The sequence below is a fragment of the Musca autumnalis genome, unplaced genomic scaffold (assembly GCF_047663935.1).
Source record: "Musca autumnalis isolate F117 unplaced genomic scaffold, ASM4766393v1 scaffold_1, whole genome shotgun sequence".
NCBI classification, from domain to species: domain Eukaryota; kingdom Metazoa; phylum Arthropoda; class Insecta; order Diptera; family Muscidae; genus Musca; species Musca autumnalis.
Genome location: NW_027411644.1, coordinates 128,631,628 through 128,654,367, shown reverse-complemented (window position 1 = coordinate 128,654,367; position 22,740 = coordinate 128,631,628). Strand labels below are relative to the sequence as shown.

General features: G+C 35.9%; 1 protein-coding gene and 1 long non-coding RNA gene across 7 annotated transcripts in view; one reads left to right on the top strand and one right to left on the bottom strand.

The window, feature by feature from the left end:
* Positions 1 to 22,740, bottom strand: part of side-VII (sidestep VII transmembrane protein) — a 1,783,907-nt gene that overhangs the window by 1,222,869 nt on the left and 538,298 nt on the right. The window lies entirely within an intron of this gene.
* Positions 16,198 to 22,439, top strand: LOC141406748 (uncharacterized). Of its 2 annotated transcripts, XR_012413500.1 has the most exons (6): positions 16,198 to 16,734; positions 16,788 to 20,397; positions 20,478 to 20,979; positions 21,052 to 21,120; positions 21,180 to 21,442; positions 21,579 to 21,918. It is a non-coding gene; the product is annotated as an uncharacterized lncRNA (long non-coding RNA). The 2 variants fall into 2 exon arrangements; XR_012413499.1 differs by having other exon boundaries at positions 21,180 to 22,439.

Genomic DNA, 22,740 nt, shown 5'->3' with positions numbered 1-22,740 from the left:
ACTTACTACTGACATTGTCAACAGTACTACTGACAATCTGTAGACAACTCATATAATTTCCTATAGACATTTTGTATGAACGTGTCATTCGAAAGTCAGTACTGACATTGGAACTAGTATGTCAGTAGTAAGTCAGTAGTTGCTGAGGAACCATGTGTTGACATTGGAGGTAGTGAGTCAGTATAGACATTTGGGGGGTAGTAAGTTAGTAGAGACATTGGAAGTAGTGAGTCAATGGAGACATTGGAGGTAGTCAGTCAATAGTAAGTACATAATGGGTCATATGGAGACATTGGTACCAAATTGTTCACTATTAAGTTTTTTGGCCTATTTGGAACTTTTTATAGATAAAAAAGCTATATAGTGTGCTTAAAATAGACGATGAACCTATACTTTTATTTAAATACATAGTATATTTTATTAAAGAAAATATATATTTATGAAAAAAATAAAAAAGGTACACATTCCGTATTACAGCCTTTTTATCTTTATAAATGGCCCAAGATTCCACATAAGCACAAAATTAGTAAATAAAGCCAATGTTTTCAAGGCTGTCTAACCAATAATGAAAAAATCGTTTTCATTGTCAGAAATATCATCGCCTTTTTATTTTCTTGGCCATAAGGATCAACCTGTTTACAAAGTGTTGACTTTGTCACCATAATAGTAGACAAAGTGGTGACATGTCGACACATGTCCCCATGCTTCCTACAGGGAAGTCACACGTATTTGCATTCGTTTGATTTACCATGGGAAGAGTATGGTGCTCATAATATACTAACCCTTCACCATTGCACACATCAATTTTGAAAGCAACACTGCACAGACAAAAAAAAACGAGAAGGAAAGAGGTCAGAATAGTCATTTATGTATGAATGTCGTGGTGCGAACAACTTTTGTTAAAAGAAAAAAAATTTTGCAGAGAATAGAAATAAATAATCACAAGAAGTTTACCGGTATAATTGGCATGGAATAGTAAATGCATTCAGTGACCATAAAACATATTGTAAACTGCAAAATAAAATAAAAAACTAAATTCGGAAATATTATAAAACATCATATGTGTTTGAAATGCACAAAGTGCCGGAGTAATAAACAAGTGGAACATAAATAAATATTGCCTGCTGGGAAAAATTTTTACTGAAAGAAGAGCTTTGCTTGGGAAAAATATAAAAGTACAAGTTACAACGAATAGGAAACAAAGTTGTCAACGCAAAACCAAATTACAATACAATACATTAACAATATTCATCAATAATTATTGTGGTCGTTTCTGGTGCAACGGGACCACGAAGGTAGTGGCAAAAAGGAAATATTTGCTGAAGTGAAGTGAGGAAGACGACGAAAACAAAGCATTAGCGAAGGAAAGAAGATGTGCAATATAAACAAATACATGCCTGTACAGTTCTGATTTACGTTGGAAGTAATTATTCGTTAGTTAAATCCACAGGTTTAGTATCGTCAATATATTAACAAAAGGAAAGTTAAATTTAAAAAAAAATTCTTCGTTGAACAGCTGTCTTGGAAAGTATCAACATAAGTGATTTCTGCACACTTTTAAAAATATTTATGCATATTACAAAGCTGAAACGATTCCGAAGTAATCACAACTATCATTTGTGGCAAAACATAGAAAGTTGTGTGCGCTGTGGATTTGCCTGTAAGTAAACAAATGCCTGATTTATTTACTAATTTGCCTATTACCATCGAAAGTTGTGTGCGCTTTTGGATTCTTCTGCTGGTCCTAAGACAAAATAGATAACAACACGGTCTCATACATATGTACATATATACATACATCATCGTTAGAAAATCAACGCCAAGTAGAGAAACATTTTTAAATTTTTAATTCCTCTTCACACATAATTACCAGAACCCCACATCCATTGTTCATTGCAGCGTTTTGTTACCGCTTTGCATTCATGCTATTCCTTATTCGGCGCCGCAACAAAAATCAAAATTGTTATACATATTTTCTGGTTGTGTTGATATATTCTCCATAATTGGCATGAGTACCAGTGCTCTTGAAAATTTTTGTTTTGCACTCTGATTGCTGAAGATATTCAAACTATACATACATACCTATAGAAAACAAATCAATAGAAGAGAATACGTTCACAGCGGTGTTCTCTTACACTGCACCACATCAAACAACATACTAAGAGATCATTCATTTCATAACAAGCACTGCTAACAACCAATGTAAAGGTTTGGCCGTCATAGGTAATATCTGCAACACTGTTCTCTTCCACTACACTACATAAAACAACAAATAAAGAGATCACTCGATTCAGGGCAAGAACTGTTATGAATTTAACAGTGGAATACGAGCGCATGTCATATTGGTTACTCTTAGTCATTAAGACTTCGCGATAATAACAGGGTTAAGTCACTCTCTGTTAAAAACATATAACACCTGCAAAACAAATCAGTCTCTTTTTTCTTTGCTTACTCTTTGTGTCTAACACACAGCACCGCACCGACCAACTACTGAACCAACTGTTGGGGCAGTCGCTGTACACGCAACAGGCTGGTACACATTACGTGTTCCATTTTCTTTACGTCACATTACCCAAACATTGGTAATATTGGTTAGTCCGTGTGTTCACAACACACTGTGGTCACAGTCAACTACAAACATACCACTGACAGTCAGCAATTCAATCCAAATATAAGGCGCACTCTTATGGGTAGAATAACGTCGTTCTCTTATTGATTCAGTGCAGATCATAGAGAAATAACAAAAACAAAACATAAGAATTTCTCCACCAAACCATTGATGCTCGCGTCTAACGCTAGCGAAAAAACAACCCTGTAGGAAATGTCTATAGTGAATCTATACTGACTTACTACTGACATTGTCAACAGTACTACTGACAATCTGTAGACAACTCATATAATTTCCTATAGACATTTTGTATGAACGTGTCATTCGAAAGTCAGTACTGACATTGGAACTAGTATGTCAGTAGTAAGTCAGTAGTTGCTGAGGAACCATGTGTTGACATTGGAGGTAGTGAGTCAGTATAGACATTTGGGGGGTAGTAAGTTAGTAGAGACATTGGAAGTAGTGAGTCAATGGAGACATTGGAGGTAGTCAGTCAATAGTAAGTACATAATGGGTCATATGGAGACATTGGTACCAAATTGTTCACTATTAAGTTTTTTGGCCTATTTGGAACTTTTTATAGATAAAAAAGCTATATAGTGTGCTTAAAATAGACGATGAACTTATACTTTTATTTAAATACATAATATATTTTATTAAAGAAAATATATCGTCGGTGTCATGCTTAAGTGTTCCATACGCCATTTTTGACTTTTTGAGATACAGGTGGTTTCTAGGGTTTTCCGGTACGCTTTTTCTGAATTTCTAGTCGGATTTCTTCTATATGCTCTAGTTTCCGAGATATCCACGCATCGACGGGAAAGCATAAACCTTTTTCAGTTATGAAATTAATATTTTAAAAACTTACAAGTTTAAAAACACATTTCAAAAATCAGAATTTTAATTTTCGATTTAGAAGTATTTAATTTATTGAGGCAAAGATGGACAATTTTTTTGTCACTTTGTTCCATGTGATTAACAATATTTCACATTTGTGTCATAAGTGCGGATATGGAACAAATCGACAAAAATTATTTTTTTAAAAAAAATCTCTGTAACTTTTACATTCCAATACATATTCCTCTAAATTTTTGCAAATATGTTCTAAATACTATTATTAATATTTCAAGTCAAAAATATAAATATTTGCTTTAGCCAGCTCCACACAGTTGTGACGCAAAACATTAAAATGCGATTATCTCGAAACAGGCAAATGGCGTATGGAACACTTAAGCATGACACCGACGATATATTTATGAAAAAAAATAAAAAAGGTACACATTCCGTATTACAGCCTTTTTATCTTTATAAATGGCCCAAGATTCCACATAAGCACAAAATTAGTAAATAAAGCCAATGTTTTCAAGGCTGTCTAACCAATAATGAAAAAATCGTTTTCATTGTCAGAAATATCATCGCCTTTTTTTTTTCTTGGCCATAAGGATCAACCTGTTTACAAAGTGTTGACTTTGTCACCATAATAGTAGACAAAGTGGTGACATGTCGACACATGTCCCCATGCTTCCTACAGGGAAGTCACACGTATTTGCATTCGTTTGATTTGCCATGGGAAGAGTATGGTGCTCATAATATACTAACCCTTCACCATTGCACCCATCAATTTTGAAAGCAACACTGCACAGACAAAAAAAAAACGAGAAGGAAAGAGGTCAGAATAGTCATTTATGTATGAATGTCGTGGTGCGAACAACTTTTGTTAAAAGAAAAAAAATTTTGCAGAGAATAGAAATAAATAATCACAAGAAGTTTACCGGTATAATTGGCATGGAATAATAAATGCATTCAGTGACCATAAAACATATTGTAAACTGCAAAATAAAATAAAAAACTAAATTCGGAAAAATTATTATAAAACATCATATGTGTTTGAAATGCACAAAGTGCCGGAGTAATAAATAAGTGGAACATAAATAAATATTGCCTGCTGGGAAAAATTTTTACTGAAAGAAGAGCTTTGCTTGGGAAAAATATAAAAGTACAAGTTACAACGAATAGGAAACAAAGTTGTCAACGCAAAACCAAATTACAATACAATACATTAACAATATTCATCAATAATTATTGTGGTCGTTTCTGGTGCAACGGGACCACGAAGGTAGTGGCAAAAAGGAAATATTTGCTGAAGTGAAGTGAGGAAGACGACGAAAACAAAGCATTAGCGAAGGAAAGAAGATGTGCAATATAAACAAATACATGCCTGTACAGTTCTGATTTACGTTGGAAGTAATTATTCGTTAGTTAAATCCACAGGTTTAGTATCGTCAATATATTAACAAAAGGAAAGTTAAATTTAAAAAAAAATTCTTCGTTGAACAGCTGTCTTGGAAAGTATCAACATAAGTGATTTCTGCACACTTTTAAAAATATTTATGCATATTACAAAGCTGAAACGATTCCGGAGTAATCACAACTATCATTTGTGGCAAAACATAGAAAGTTGTGTGCGCTGTGGATTTGCCTGTAAGTAAACAAATGCCTGATTTATTTACTAATTTGCCTATTACCATCGAAATAGTGTATATTGATTTAACTCAATTGCAGTTGTAAAGAGTATTTTGCCATTGCATTATTTTCATTGTGATTGGGTTACAAACTTAAACGATATTAAAGCCTTACCGCAATCCGTTTAAAATAACAGAAATATTTTAACAAAAGTTCTTTCGTTACTGGGAAAATTTTTGGAACCAATTTTAAAAGTGGGTAAAGTTTCGTTAGATGTTTAATTGCTAACAATAAGTTGTTGGAACCCCTAAAAGTGGTAACTATTTCCACAAATTTTACTGGAAGTCGCCTGCTAACACAAAAATCCAGCAAAGAAGGGCGATACGAGAGAGACAAATTGACAGTTTTCTAACGAGATATTGAAAATTCTAGCTGGCACTTGCAAACCTTTCTCTTCCTGAAAACAATCAGTAATATGTGTTCAATTATTCGGCTATTTATGGTTGTGGAAATTGAAAACTGTTTGTTGTGAAAATCACAAGCACAAGTGTTTGTTATTTTGGAGAGCAAAATTGAAAAACTCTTTCCGTTTGGGTCATTTTTTTTTTACTTTAAAATAACATACAACCTTCTGCTTGCTTTGGTTTCTTTAATGACGGGCTAATTATATTGTTGGGAAAACCAGCTGACAGCTTGCTTTGTTTACTTTTTTTACATCTTTCTTGAAAAAGAGAATAAAAACTCCTTACTATCTGAGAAAGTTCTTGTTGGACAATGATTGCTGGAAAGCAACCAGTGCACGTAACACTGAAATACGTATCTTGATGATCGTCTCCACATTGTTCAAAACAAATAAATCTTCTTACAAACAACAACATTTGAGCGTCAACCAAACAAGTTTCTCCATCCTAGAATAAGTTTGGGGTTTCGGAAAAATAATCGCAGTTAAATTTTTTTTTTACATTAAAAAAAATAATCCTAATTATTTGCAACTTAACAACATCGGCTTTCAATTGGTTAAGAATTAAAGTGATAGGGATTTGAGTTTATGTTAGAGGACAGATTACTCCACTCGAGATTCCAGAAGGAAAGTGATAAATGTTTCTATATTCCTATAAGATGGTTAGTCCGTGACAGAAAATCATATTCGTCTATTTCCTTCACATTTTTCCTTCAAGGATTTTCAGAATATTTGCCTGCGGTTTAAGAAGGGCAAATATTAATTAGATAATCACACTGTTCAAATTTAAGGAGATTTCGTCAATTTCAAACATTCTAAAACGAATATTTTCGAATATTGATCAAATCACAAACTTATTGAACCAAACTTCCTGTTGTGAAAGCTAGTATCATCACATTGTTTCAAGTTTTCTCTCAAGATGACTACACAAGGCGCCAAAGCTCCTCAGAAATTCATATTTTTTCCGACCAGTTGGTCACTTTCTGTGCCATTTTCCAGCAAACTCCATTGGAGGGTCATACGGCTCCTAGTTTGCAAGTTGAGCTGGACGATTTAGAGAGACGTTGGCGTCAACTTGTCCAAATATATGAAAACGAAATGACTTCTGAAACCTCAGAGTTATCCGAAGAAATGAGAGACTCAATTCATGGAAAGTTTATAAAAACTTGCAAATCGTACAAAAATTGTAAAGCGTCAATTCTCGATCTTCTGCACATTGACAAACAAAAATTCGAAAAGTCCGAACCAACTACCAATATCAACCAATATACTTCAAATGATACAGATTTTTCCTTGAAACTGCCACCTTGCGATACCGAGACATTTATTGGATGTTACGATAAGTGGCCCAGCTGTCGGGATATGTTCACCGCCCTATATTCTAAACTTAAAAAATTATCTCCCGCACAAAAATTGTTTCATTTCATTTCCAACCACAAAGAAATTCCTTCGTGGGACCAATTGGATAAATTTATAACCAAACGTCTTTAATATGATTGAATCCATTTGCGACATGAAAAAAACGTCTACCAATAACTCCAATACAACCAGAGTTCCCACCTACAATGCATATATTGATACTTCCCATAAAGCCGGCAAGGTATGTCGACAAGAACATTCTGTGAGAACTTGTTCTGAATTTCGTTCATGGTCACTTTCCGAAAAAAAGAAGTTCATTTCCGAAAATAAAATATGCGAGAACTGCTTGTCGTACGGACATGTTGCAAAGAAATGTAAGAGCAAACATCTATGTCAAACATGCAGACAACCGCACCATACAATGTTACACCCTGATGAGGGTGGCTCTCATACCAAAACCGCTGGTCAAAGACCCAACCCAAACTGGCAAATGCCTAAATCCGCCTCCCAGTTATACCATGTAGAAACTTTTTAATGACGAACAGCTGTCCACATCAGCTGCCGCTTATTCTAATTCCATCAATGTTCAAAATCATTTTTCTCAGTCGGGTGAAAGAACTGTCCTGCCTACTGCGTTATTGGATCTTGAACACCAGGGAATACTGTTTCCTATTAGAGCTTTCATTGATCAAGGTTCACAAGTATTTTATCTCGCATCGCATTGTTAACAGATTCCAAATTCACACAAGGAAATCTTGTACGATGATATCTGGTCTTGTTGGTACGATTCTGGAAAATGCATCAAAAATTTGTCTATTTACATTGAAATCGAAGAAGTCGGACTTCAAAAGTAGCACAAATGTCATAGTCATTTCAAACCTTGATCATTTAATGCCCGCCACTCCTATTGCAGTATGTGACTTCTCCCAATTGAAAAGTCTGAAACTGGCGGATCCAAATTTTTTTAACCCTGCGCCCATCGACATGTTATTTGGCAGTGATATCCTACCAACCATACTAAAGCCAGGACTGTATAAGCAGATATGCGGAAATCTTATGGCTCAAGACACAGAATTTGGTGTGAGGAGCAAACCCACATCGAATTGTGTAGCTTCCTTTGCCTCTTGGACGACCACTATTGATCCCATAAATGAAGATTCGAAAAGGTTCTGGAAATTAGAAAATGTATTCAATGAAAACTCCATGTCTACTACTGACATTTGGTGTGAGGAACACTACAAAAGAAATGTCAACAGACGGTCAGATGGCAGATATGTAGTTAAGTTGCCTTTCCGCCAGGATTTAACACACGATCAGTGGCTTGGGGCTTCCAGGCGAGCCGCCATGGGTCAATTCCTGAATCTGGAAATAACCCTTGAAAAGAATTCCGAGCTGGCGTCGGGGTATAACAAAGTACTGTCCGAATATCTGTTTCTGGATCACATGAAACAAACATCAAGTTTACAAATTGTTGAAAATCCCCACTATCGTTCATTCTACCATCCTCATCATGCAGCGGATCCAAATTTCTTTAACCCTGCGCCCATCGACCTGTTAATTGGCAGTAATATTCTATCAACCATACTAAAGCCAGGACTGCATAAACAGATATGCGCAAATCTTATGGCTCAAGACACAGAATTTGGTTGGATCGTCAGTGGCAAACCCACATCGAATTGTGTAGCTTCCTTTCCCTCTTGGACGACCACTATTGATCCCCTAAATGAAGATTTGAAAAGGTTCTGGAAATTAGAAAATGTACCGAATGAAAACTCGATGTCTACTACTGACATTTGATGTGAGGAACACTACAAAAGAAATGTCAACAGACGGTCAGATGGCAGATATGTAGTTAAGTTGCCTTTCCGCCAGGATTTAACACACGATCAGTGGCTTGGGGCTTCCAGGCGAGCCGCCATGGGTCAATTCCTGAATCTGGAAAAAACCCTTGAAAAGAATTCCGAGCTGGCGTCGGAGTATAACAAAGTACTGTCCGAATATCTGCTTCTGGATCACATGAAATCAACATCAAGTTTAGAAATTGTTGAAAATTCCCACTATCGTTCATTCTACCTTCCTCATCATGCAGTTGTCAAGCCAGAAAGAACAACCACAAAAGTGAGAGTCCTTTTGAACGCATCAAAGAAAACATTAAGTGGTTTCTCGTTAAATGACATGCTGTAACTGGCCCCACTTTGCAAAACGATCTCACGAACGTCATACTGCGATGGAGATTATTCAAATACGTGTTTAATGGCGATATTCAAAAGATGTACCGCCAGATTCTTGTCCACGAAGAAGACCAACAATTCCAAAGAACTTTCGAACTTCTCCAATAGAAAAAGTTCAAAATTATTGTTTACGAACAGTTACTTTCGGGGTAAATTGTGCGCCTTACCTAGCAATACGAACTTTGTTACAGTTAAGCGAAGATAACAAACTTTCACATCCATCTGCTCCAAAATTCTTCAAAATCAAATCTAGGTAGATGACATTTTGTCCGGTGCACATTCACTCACCGAGGCAAAGTCATATCTTTATGAACTAATTGAGTTATTGAAGTCGGCAGGATTTCCTTTAAAGAAACTGACATCTAATCACTCCCAAATTCTACGAGACTTACCAACCGAAGATCCTTCTTTGTGAAGATTTCCTAAAACTTGAAGATGTCAGCGAAACCAAGACGCTAGGGATACGTTGGACCGCAATGATGCTTTATTTCTTTTACAATGTTGCGCTCATCAATTTAATCACAGTTTCCATTACCAAACGTATGATCCTATCAATTGTTGCGAAACTATTTGATCCCGCAGGGTGGCTGACTCCAATTATTGTTGTGGCGAAAATACTGATGCAACAGCTTTGGATCGACGGAACTAATTGGGACGAAGAAATCAAACCACATTCGCTTGAAAAATTGTCATTTTTCGTTTCGAACTTTCCTGAAATACAGAATATAAAAATTCCTCGTTGGATTCACTACTCCCCGGACAATAGAATTCAAATTTGCGGATTCTGCGACGCCTCGGAAAAAGCTAATTGTGCTTGTTTATATATTCGAAATCTTTCTACAAAGGTGATACATTCACTCATTTACTTGCTTCCAAAAGCAAGTTGGCTCCGTTGAAAATTGTAAATGTGCCAAGATTAGAGTTATGTGGGGCAGCAATGTTATCGAAATTATTAAAATCTGTACTCCGAAATTTAGAAATTGTTACACCCGAGATATTCTTATGGACCGATTCCACCATTACACTATCGTGGATCAATAAACCAATCTTTCATTGGAAAACTTTCGTTGCCAATAAAGTTTCTGAAATTTTGGACAATGTTGGCAACGTAGCCTGGGGACATGTGCCTTCGGCTGATAACCCCGCCGATTTAGGGACTCGGGGATATACAGCAAACGAACTCCAATCTAATGTACTTTGGTGGCATGGCCCAAAATGGTTGAATGAGGGACCAGAACAATGGCCAAAACAATATATCCCGCAGGAACCAGTATTAGAGAGGAAAGTTATTGCAAACATGCAGTGATGAATTTCTTGAAAGATATTCGCCTTTAAACCGGGCCTTGAGAGTTTTCGCATACGTTCTTCGATTTGTACGGGGAGGTAGAAAAATGGCGATCCCAGCTATAGAGAAAAATCTTTTAACGGCTCAAGAAATAACCGATGCAAAATACTATCTCATCCGCTTAGCTCAAAAATCGCATTATTCATGGGAATATCAAGCTTTGGAATCAAATTTACCCATCCCTAAGAAAAGCCGAATTTTAACCTTGAATCCTTTTCTAGATGAAAATAGATTACTTCGTGCAAATGGTCGCCTAGCAAACATGGACATAAGCTATCACGAAAGACATCCTATAATTCTCCCAGAAGAATCACGCAGTTCGTTCATGCATCCGTATGTGCAATATATGCACTATTTACAAACAAGGAATACAAAATCAAATAATGTCAGATTTGCCTCCTGAACGTTGTACATTTTCATTGCCATTTACAAACACTGCTCTTGATTTTGCAGGTCCCTTTGACCTCAATTCCTCCCACTTACGCAATGCTAAACTGCAAAAAGGCTACGCCGCTATTTTCGTTTGTCTCTCAACCCGAGCTATACATTTAGAAGTCTGTTCCGACTTATCGTCAGAAGCTTTTCTTGCCACCTTTAGCAGGTTTGTAGGAAGAAGAGGACTTCCTAATCAAGTTTTTTCTGACAACGGAACCAATTTTGTCGGAGCTAACCGTTCACTTGCCCAAGAATACAAGCAATTCTTACGTTCTACCGAACAAGATATAGTGTCGAAATACAATTTGCATGGGTTCACATGGCACTTTATTCCGCCACATGCTCCACACATGGGTGGCCTATGGGAGGCTGCTGTAAAGAGCATGAAAATTCATCTTAGAAAAGTGGCAGGGAATCACAAATACACTTACGAAGAATTTTCAACACTTCTAATCAGAAGCGAAAGTATCTTGAACTCCAGACCACTATCCCCGCTTACCGAAGAACCAAATCAGAAGAACCAAAGCAAGCCCTGAACAATATTCCGACAATTTAACCTTGATGAATCGATGGAAAAGGTTAAAAACCATTCAGTTACACTTTGCTAAACGTTGGAAAAACGAGTATATCACCGAACCCCAACGAAGATATAAATGGAAGAGAGTTCAACATGATTTAGCACCTGATGACTTCGTCGTAACCAAAGAAGATAATCTTCCTCCAACCGAGTGGCGTCTTGGACGAGTCATGAAAGTGTTTACAGGTAAAGATGCCAGAGTTCACTTACTTACTTAGCTGGCCTTTAACAGAACATTTGTTCCATAAGCCGAACTAAGAAAAAATCTCCAATCCTCTCTGTTTGCTGCTGTATTTTCCCAATCTGGGATATGTAGCTTTGTGATATCTCGTTTCACTTGTTCGCTCCAACGAAGCTTTGGCCTTCCAGATCTGCGAGAACCTCCATGCGGCCCGTATTTATACGCCTTTTTAGCGGGTTCATCATCACTCATTCTTATAACATGGCCTAGCCATCGCAATCGTTGTATCTCGATTCGTTCAACTATATTGATGTCATTGTATAGTTGATACAGCTCGATGTTCATACGACGCCGATATTCGCCGTCAACACAGATTGGCCCGTAGATCTTTCGAAGAATTTTTCTCTCAAACACACAAAGCACTGCCTTATCTGCTTGAGCAAGTACCCATGCTTCGGAACCATACATTAGCACGGGTAGTATCAGTGTTTTGTACAGTGTTATTTTTGTTTGACGAGAGGTGGCTTTATTCCTAAACTGCTTACTCAGCCCAAAGTAGCATCTGTTAGCCAACACTATTCTTCTTCGTATTTCACAACTGATGTTATTTGTTGTGTTTATGGCGGTGGCGAGGTAGACGAAGTCCTTTACTACCTCAAAATTATAGGTACCAACATTCACAGATGGTGCGGTGTATATGGACATATTACGCGTCGATACCATCAACTTGGTTTTTACGCCGTTTACTGCCAGACCAACTTTAGCAGATTCTCCTTCGACTTTTGCAAAGGTGTCAGTTACTTCCTTTACCGATCGACCAATGATGTCAATGTCGTCGGCATAAGCCAGTAACATGTGGCTGTTCGTGTATATCGTTCCATTTCTTTTCACCTTCGCGTCTCGTATGACCTTTTCCAGCAGGATGTTGAATAGATCACACGACAGGCCGTCTCCTTGTCTGAAACCTCTTTTGGTAGTAAACTCTTCGGAGAGGTTCTTTCCAATTTTAACTGAGGATCTCGTCTCAGTTAATGTCATTCTACAAAGTCGAATGAGCTTTGCAGGAATACCAAAATCAGACATGGCTTGGAACACCTTTGAACGTATAGGGAAGGTGTCGATCTGCATTTCTTGGGTCTTTTCCAGGATTTGTCTCAAGGTAAATATCTGGTCAATGGTGGATTTGCCAGGTCTAAAGCCGCACTGATAGGGTCCAATAATTTCATTGACCATAGGCTTTAGTCTCTCACACAATATGCCAGATACTATCTTATATGCAATAGGGAGCAGACTTATGCCCCTATAATTGGAGCACACAGTCTTATCACCCTTCTTGTGGACTGGACATAGGATGCTCACGTTCCAATCGTCGGGTACGCGTTCTTCCTGCCAGATCGTGCTAACTAGCTGATGCATACACCTTATCAGCGTGTCGCCTCCGGTTTTGAACAGCTCGGCTGGTAGGCCATCTGCTCCTGCCGCCTTATTATTCTTCAGCCGGTTTATTGCTGTCCTTACCTCATCTTGGCTGGGCGGTATACATTCAATACCATCATCTGGGAAAATGGTATCATTTTCGTCCACTGGTAAAACTATGTGTTCTTCCAAACTGTTAGTTAAAAACCCTGCTCACATACACAACAACAATTTACATTTCTAGCTTGCCAAAATGCCGCATTTGCCAGCAAAGGCATTTCCTTAAGTCCTGTCCCAAATTCTCCAATATGGATGTGCCAACCAGACGAACAGAGGCCCGCCAAAAGGGTTTTGCTTCAACTGTCTATGCACCGCACATAAACGCGAATTCTGTCCGAGCAGGAAAAGGTGCATGGTCTGTGACAAGGACCATCATACGATGCTGCACGTTGATGTTGCGCCCAAGTCTACACATACATCTAAATCATCACGCTCCAAACGCTCTTCATCAAGAAGTTGTAGCCCAGAACAAAAAAAAAAAAATAGAAGTCGTTCCAAATCGCACCCAAAGCCATCCACTTCTTTGGCCACACAACGTTGTCGATCTAAAGTTAGCGATCGATTGCACATTCGCTCAAAAAGACACATATTCACACCAACTGCGCTGGCCAAGATAATTACCACTGAGGGATGCGACAAGGTACATTTGATGATGGACTCAGGGGCAGTACAAACCTTAATATCCACCAATCTGGTTAAACGTACGGATCTCCCAACCACACAAAAGGCAGGAAAAACTTTTGCTACTCTCAACCTGCAATCGTTCCATGACCATACAGTCAAGGTCCAAATTACGGGTGAGGTACGGAGTCAACTTAATACCTCTTTCGCAGTATCCACAAACGAAAAACGTCTACAATCCATTTACAATCATTTAACGGACTTGGCCGATCCCCACTTCTACAATCCTATTAACATAGAAATCATCTTGGCAAATGATCACATCGCAAAAATACTGAGAGCTGGATTGATACAAACAGCTTCAAACATGCCCATCGCACAAAGCACAGATTTCGGTTGGATGACATCCGGAGGCTGTGACTATTGAGTTGCATCCAAGCAAGAGGGCCCGGCATGTTGAAGTGACTTCAACAAACAGTTTTTAAATTAGTTAGTTAAGACATAAAATAATGAATTCCTTCTTTTCTGAAAACATGAAGTACAATTTTAAATATAATTCAACTGAATTTTACCCTACACGTTTTGGTAGCCTTGTTTTCAATAAAACTTAACCTAAACTATCAAGGCTACCATCTCTTAGATTTAATTCCATTTCGTTTCGCTGTTGTAAAAAGAAGAAACTGCCTGAGAATGGCTGTAGCATTACATTGCAACTTCACTTTTATCAGAACAATTGTGACAAGAAGTCACAACAATAAAGTTTCCCGCATTTTGTATTTTAAAACAAAAACAGAACCTTTATTCATTATTCTACTGATCCGCTTTGCATTTGAAGGAGTTACCACCGCTTGTTTGCAATCGCATCCATAATTACAGTCCACTATTGGCCAACCAAATTAAGAAAAAAGACAACATTCGTCACAGCATAAACAATCACAAAAACTTAAAGGTAAAAATTACGAAACTAAAATGGTCCCTAAGTCGAAGGTCACACTAGAGTGGTTTCATTGAAACTTTAAGGTATTTATAGATCGAGTTCCCCTCTATTGCAACTTCATGATATTACTCTTCTGTGGAACTCGACATAAGAACCCTTGTTTTCATGAAATTGTTTCAATGAAACACTCTAGTGTGACCAATGACTAACATTTCTAATTCGGTGCAGAAATAATGGTATAATTCCAAATTTTATCAAGAATACGTTTATAAATATTTATACAATTTTCCAAACACCGCATATACATCACATTCAAAATATTTTGAAAGGGTACATTGAAACTTTCTAAAACAAACTTCTTAACCTAATCATAAAACAAAAACATCACGAAATAAACAACAACAATGCAGAAATACAAAAAATAGAAAAAGTATGTAACAGTCGTGTTGAGCGGACATGGTACTTTGGTTTTGGCTGCGGCTTAGCTCGCCGGAATGGGGAGGTTCTTGTTCCGCTGAACTGTACATATAAATTTGTGTACCATGAGATTTAGCTGTCTAAACGGTTTTGAAATTTAAACTGTAAAAAGGCTTAATAAGACAAAATAAAAAAGGGAAGACGGATGTATTTCGATATGATAACCTTTATGCATTTCAATTCAAAATGAGTAATATGGTGATTTCCATCTGTTTGAGGTTTTTGATGTTTAACCTCGATAGCTTTGCCCACCCCATATGACATTTTGCAGTCGTCCATGGTATTTTCCTGCCATCTATGATATGGAAAATACCCCAAAATCAATCTACCACCTATCTATCAAATATTCAACCCATTATTTGTTTGGTTTTAAAACATATTATTTTATTTATAAAGAAGAATCTCAAAATATTTTTATGATCAAATTTAAATTGTTTTGCATGTCTATTCTTTAACTGAATTAAAATAAAAATATATCTTTTTGGTGTTTAATATATTTTTACAAAATTCTATACTTTTTATATCAATAACTAGTCTAGTTTTATAGTAGGTAATATTCTTCATATTATAACAATTTCTAAAATTTAATAAAGTTGTTTCACTTATTTCTTTAAATGCAAAATTATTGTGTTATAATTTCATGTAATCACTAGTTTGTAATATATTTTTTTAATATCATTAATAATTATTGTTTTATTAGAAATTGTTATAAGTACAGTCTTTTTTAAATTAATAATGTTTCTCATTATTTTTATCAATTTAGTTTAATTTTTTATCATCTTTATGTCATGATTTTTTATATATATATTCTTTTTGTATGTTTTTCTCTTTTAGGTTATTATAATATTTTGTTGTTGTTGTGAATGTATTACAAATTTATGAACATGAGGATCTCTAGTTACATTTTTAGGTTATGTATTGGGACGTATAATTATATTTCGTGGCAATTTCCTACCTTAAAATGTTGTTTTAAACTCATTTTACACTTGTGCCTTAAAAAGTATTTGGGTCTAAAACAAATGTTTTAGGCTATAAATGTGATTTGTTTCACAGACTTTATATTGAGTTGACAACTTAAATGAAACATGTTTTGTCAGATGTAAATGTGGCTTTAGTGGTTAAAATCGGTTAGTCTAACCCTGCGTTTACACAAGACAGGACAGTTGACTACATGTATTGATTGTCAAAAACCCAAAACTTGCCTGTGTGACGTAGGCGTCCAGACAACTGCAAAAACAGTTGTAAAATTATGAATGAAAATCGTCGATTTCTTTTTCAAATGTGGTGCCATAATCTTCAACGCCATCTGTTTAAGATGAAACTAATTATACGTTGTCGTGTAGCTACGTCCTTTTACATTATAAGGGTCGAAAATCCACTGCGGAACCCCTAATAATGTTTGTTTACATTTGAGAAGCTGACAAAAAAATGAAGAAATAAATTAAAATTTATGTTGTGATGAAACCTCTTTAACGACAGCCAGTGGCTGGCCGTCACAAAGCCAACTATTTTCGCGCAACCTGTGGCGCGTAAAAGAGTTGGGAATAACAATTCGTGCACAAAGGTAAGTATCGAATATGTTGTGTAAAAAAGTTTGTTAACATTTTTTTCTTACAGGTATCATAAATATGAGTTATGTTGCCATTGTAAAAGGGAAGTATTGTGCATTTATTTAAATGGGACAATAAATATAAGTCTGTTTTCTACAATATCAAACCCCGTGGGGGTTTGCTAGATCCTCTATCGGGACCCTCCCATTGGCGAATTGGGGACGTTCGGCTTGTTAATTAAAACTAGTCGGATACCAGGGAAATAAAATACCTGGGGGTGACCAAAATCTAGCCTAAGGTACTACTGCCGGTACCTTAGTATTAATAGAAGGCGGAGGTTGAGTGAACCGGAACGGCTACTATTGAACGACAATCGGCGCAGTGGCATCCACATAAACAGCGATTTTTGTTTTTTTTTTTTTGGCAGTGGCGACAGTGTAGTTGCGAGCGGGCGTCTGTTTTGAATCAAGCGGCTCGCTAAAGAAACGTGTATCCATATAGCCAGGATGGTGGCTACAAGCTGGCAGCCCCAGCGCCATCATAGGATACGGTGGACTGATCATTCACCAATCTGAAAAAACACTGATTAATGAAACTGATACGAGAGAAAAAGTTAACAATACCGAATCGATGACAACCTTTAGCAAACGAAATCGGACACGAATAGGTCAATGGAATGTTAGAACATTAAGAGAACCAACGAGACTTGGCCAACTAGAGGCAGAAACAAATAAGTATAGAATAGCAGTTCTTGGAATAAGCGAAATGCGGTGGTGTGGGAGTGGTGAAACAATATCTGCAAACGGCAACCTTATTTTGCATAGTGGAAAGGAAACCAGAAGTGAAAGTGGTGTCGGCTTAATAATAAGCAAGGAATTTCGAAAAGCCCTTTGTTCCTGGAACCCAATTTCAGATCGGATAATAACAGCACGTTTTTACAGTGACGTAAAAAAGTATGTCTCAGTTGTTCAATGTTATGCACCTACAGAAGACGCAGATGATGAAATGAAAGAGTCGTTCTATAATCAATTGTCAGCAACCATCCATAAAATTGCCAAACGCGACATACTAATTTTAATGGGAGATTTTAATGCAAAAATAGGTAGCGACAACCGCGGCGCAACTGAAGTTATGGGAGAACATGGTCTGGGAATAAAGAACAATAATAGTGAACGTTTTATCGAACTTTGTCAATCACTTCAATTAGTGACCGGCGGTTCTTTATTTCCACATAAGGATATCCATAAATATACGTGGACATCACCAACCGGTAACACGCGAAATCAAATAGATCACATTTGTATACATCGCAAATGGAGAGGATCACTAATAGATGTGCGAACAAAAAGAGGCGCTGATATCGACAGCGATCACGAGCTAGTGGTCGGTACAATTAGAATCAAACTTAAAAGGATTTATAAGAGGAATCAACAAGTGCTACCAAAGAGATTGAATGTGTCGAATCTTAAAAACAGAGAAAAGAAAGAGGAAGTAGGAAATGCTCTAAGAGAGTGCGTACCATCCGGTAGTGTAACATGGGAAGAGACGTGTGAAAGAATTATAAACATTGGAAAAGAGAAAATTGGATACAACTATAAAACGCAGAGGAAACCCTGGATATCAGACAACACGTGGAACCTTATTCAAGAAAGGAACAATTTAAAGCTTCAGGTTAACGCAGACCCCACACTAAGAACTAGATACTCCACTATAGCGCGAAAGGTTAAGAGAGCAGCTCGGAATGATAAACGAAAATTTTTAGAATCTATGGCAACTGATGCAGAAACGGCAGCAGGTGCTAATAACATGAAGGAACTACACCAAATCATAGGTCGAATAACAAACCAAAATACTACCCGAAACTATGCAGTGAAGGATGGCAATGGTATGCTTATAACAAATACGGCAGATCAAACACGTAGGTGGAGACAACATTTTATGGAAATAAGCAACTACCCAAACTCACACGACGCAGAAGAAAACCCAGCTACGGATGATGACAGAATAGTAGACCAAAGGATATCTCTAGAGCATCCAAATATTGAAGAAATTGCTAGTGTCATAAATAAACTAAATAGAAACAAAGCTCCAGGTGAAGATGGTATGCCTCCAGAACTCCTCCAATCAAATCCTGTGGTATCCGCCGAGATAATGTACCCATTTATATATGAAGCATGGTCCAATGAACAGTTTCCCAGCAAATGGACAAACAGGGCAATAATAAAATTACACAAGAAAAATGACCGGACCGACTGCAATAATTGGAGGGGCATAACCCTTTTAAATGCTATATACAAAATAATAGCCACCATTATGAACAACAGACTCAAATGCGTTGAAGAATCACTGCGTGACGAGCAAGCCGGCTTTAGACCTCACCGTAATTGCGTAGATCAAACCAATACTCTTCGTATTATAATAGAGCAATCGGTTGAATGGCGGTCCCCTCTATACTTGGTATTTGTAGACTTTAAAAAGGCCTTCGACTCTATCCGGCGTGGCGCAATATGGTCGGCACTGAAAGAAAGAGGAATACCTCAAAAGATTTTAAACCTAATAAAGGCAATGTATGCAAATACGAAGCTACATGTCCGACACAATGGCACAAGAAGCGAGGACTTTGAGACGAACGCAGGAGTAAAACAAGGTTGTCCCTTGTCACCTCTCCTTTTTGCAATTACTTTGGACGTAATAATGTCAAAACTGGTAACAAAAAAAGAGGAATTGTCTGGAACCTGAATAGACACTTGGAAGATCTCGATTTTGCAGACGACATCTGCTTATTGTCGCACAAATTCAGCGACATGCAGAACAAAATAAATGAACTTGTCCAACTGGCAAGAGCAGCGGGACTGGAAATTAATATTGAAAAAACAAAAGCTATGCGCATTAACAACTCATCGAGTAGCCATATAATGATAGCGAAACCTGGAAAATGACGTCCAGTATAATGCAGAGACTACAGACATTCATAAACAAATGTCTTCGAATATTATGTCGCATATTCTGGCCAAACCAAATAACAAACGACGACCTTTGGAGAATAACAAATGAGGAGCCAATTAATGTTCAAATAAATAGAAGAAAATGGAAATGGATAGGCCATACACTGCGAAAGACTCAAAAGAGCACAGCTAGAAGTGCTCTAGAATGGAATCCACAAGGCAGCCGCCGTTCAGGACGACCAAAAAATACCTGGAGAAGAACTGTTTTAAAAGAATTACAAAATCAAAACATAAACTTTGAACATATTAAATATATGCAATGATAGAATAAGATGGAATTCTCTCGTAGAAGCCCTATGTTCCCATGTGGAATAAATAAAGGAAAAAAAGAAAAAAAAAACGGAAAGATCAGGTAGACACAAATGCAACAAGCAATTGCCGTGGACAAGAAAAAATGTTAAACAGTGTCCACACGCAAAGGAAAGTATATTTCCAAGATCTTTATGATTCATTCTATGGTTCTAATAGTGTTTTTTTTTGTTTATTTTCAGATATTGCGATGTTCATGAATGGAATGTAGTCAACACAAATATTCTATTGTGTCTGTGGAAATGCAATTAAAAAAAATGACAGTGTTGGAAGTACATGAGAAACCCTTTGTTGTTGTCAATGGATGTTCTGTTTTTTATTGTCTATAGAAGAATACATCAATGGTTACAAAATAACAACAATGTAAAAGAACACTGTTTTAGACAACATATAAATGCTTTTGAGTTAACTCATTTTTAAAAATGTTTTTATCTTGTGAACAGACCAACGACCGTGGCAATTGACAACAATTCACATAGTATGATGTAGGTGGAACAGTGTTATTTATCCAGTATTGCAAATACCAAGGAAGAGCGTCATGATCAATCACCATATGAATGAAAGGAAAGTGTTAGATATAATTGGTACAAGCGAAATGGTCATACGTATTCATAAAAGGAAGTATATTTCCAATTGGAATACAATTTTTACAAGTTCTTTTGTAAACTGTTATTTTCTTTTCCAGGTATATGGATGAGATTTTTTCAATAGATGTACAATTCTTTGTTGTGAATATAGCAAATCTTTGGGTTATTGGTATTATATATACCTTATCGGGCATAATCCATAGCCAATATGTTTGTTCTGTGTTGGTATCATATCATGATAGGAAGTGATACACAAATGTGTTGGTATCATATCATGATAGGAAGTGATACACAAATGTGGAAAATTGTTTAGTGAAATTCACAGACAAAATATTTATGGAGGTGCAGTACGAAAAAGGTGTGTTTCTTTTCAAATCTATATTGATTATTCTGTTTTTGTATAAATGATATACACATTTTTTCTTTACAGGAATTGATGGACATTTTCCTGGACAGACATAGAAGCAGTTTGTCATTGTGGGTATGGTTTTATTGTAGGGTGAGTATCTTAAGGTATACAATTGCTTTTAACGTCTTAGAAGAGATTTCTTTTTTTAGGTTGCTGATCGCTCGTAATTGTTGGGAATATTTAACTGCTCTGTACATCGATGATATTTATGTGCTTTATGCCCAACAATCAATGGAATGGATTTTTATATGTATGAATACTTGACCACGTGACATGTTGTAAATTTCATACAGATCGCTATGGCCTATATGGACGACAATAGGATTTTTAAATGGAAATAGAGTAATTGGATGGGTATTTTTCCAATACAATCATATTCTTTCCATCGTCATTTCTTTCAGTGGTATTTTAGGTAGTTTTTTTTATAATATTCTGTAATATCGTTGGAATATGCACCACAACAAATCAAAAAGATTCTACAAACATACAGTTTTCAAAAAAAAAAAATTTTTTTTTGCTTTTAAGTAACATAATTTGCTTTGTTTCAGATGCTGAATTTGGCAAAAGTGATATATAGAGGGCCATTTTTAAATTTGTACTTTGAACAAAAGGAAAGCTTATGTCCAATTTACATTAGCAACTTTTTCGTCATTTAGAGCTGTTTCGTCATTTATTTGCTAAAACAGGCAACATTTTGCGTCATTTACCATACAAAATTAAATGACGATAGCTGCGTCATTTATTCTAAACAACGCACGAAAACACCATACTATTATAAGCAGCCCAGTTTTTTTTGTCATAAACTACCAAAAAATGCAACTGTTTTATGATGTCTTTGTTTGTTTGTATGTGTTGTAGAAAAACAAAAATACTCAAACGATAACAAAAGTGAAAATAAATGTTTAAAAATCCTGCAAAAATTATGTTTTTTTGTTTTTAGAATTAATTTAAGTTATTTGATACACATTTGTGTTGTGAAATTCCTATTTCTCTGAATAAATATATTGTGTGCGTGTGTTTGTGTTATTGTAGAAGTGTGTATGTGCGATTGTGTGTGTAAGCAAATGACGCAAAAAAACAGATGTAAATACACTTCATTTGATTCTAGGATTTCGTAAAACGAAATCATTTAATGTGCATATGTAAATTGGACTTTAATGTATTGATTTTAGATATTGGAATTTTAGTTTAAAACTCGAACCCACGATATGGAGTATTACTATTCTTCATATGATTGTTTTAATCTAATCCTATATAACTGTTTTTGGAAATTTAATTTTTTGTATATGATTTTAGTATAGTATTTTGTAACATTAATTGCTATTCTTGATTATTTTATACAATTAATTATTATATAAAACCACATTAATTATAAAAAAATAATTACATACATTTTTTAACTTTTGAAACAATAATGTCTTTTATATAATAGTTAATTATATATTTTTAAATTTAAATTTTTAAGTATGCTCTGCTTTTTTATACTATTATTCTTATTTTTAAATTATAGTTTAATTTATTTGTACAAATTCACATTTATTTGTAATTAAATATTTCTTTAATTTAGTAACATTTATGTTTTATTTTTTTTAATTAATAGACCAATTATTGTTATTTAACGGAAATATTTTTTTAAGTAAATGTGGTTTTGTTTTTAATAAAAATTAACTATAATTTTTTTTAATAATAAATTTTATTCAAAGAAAAATG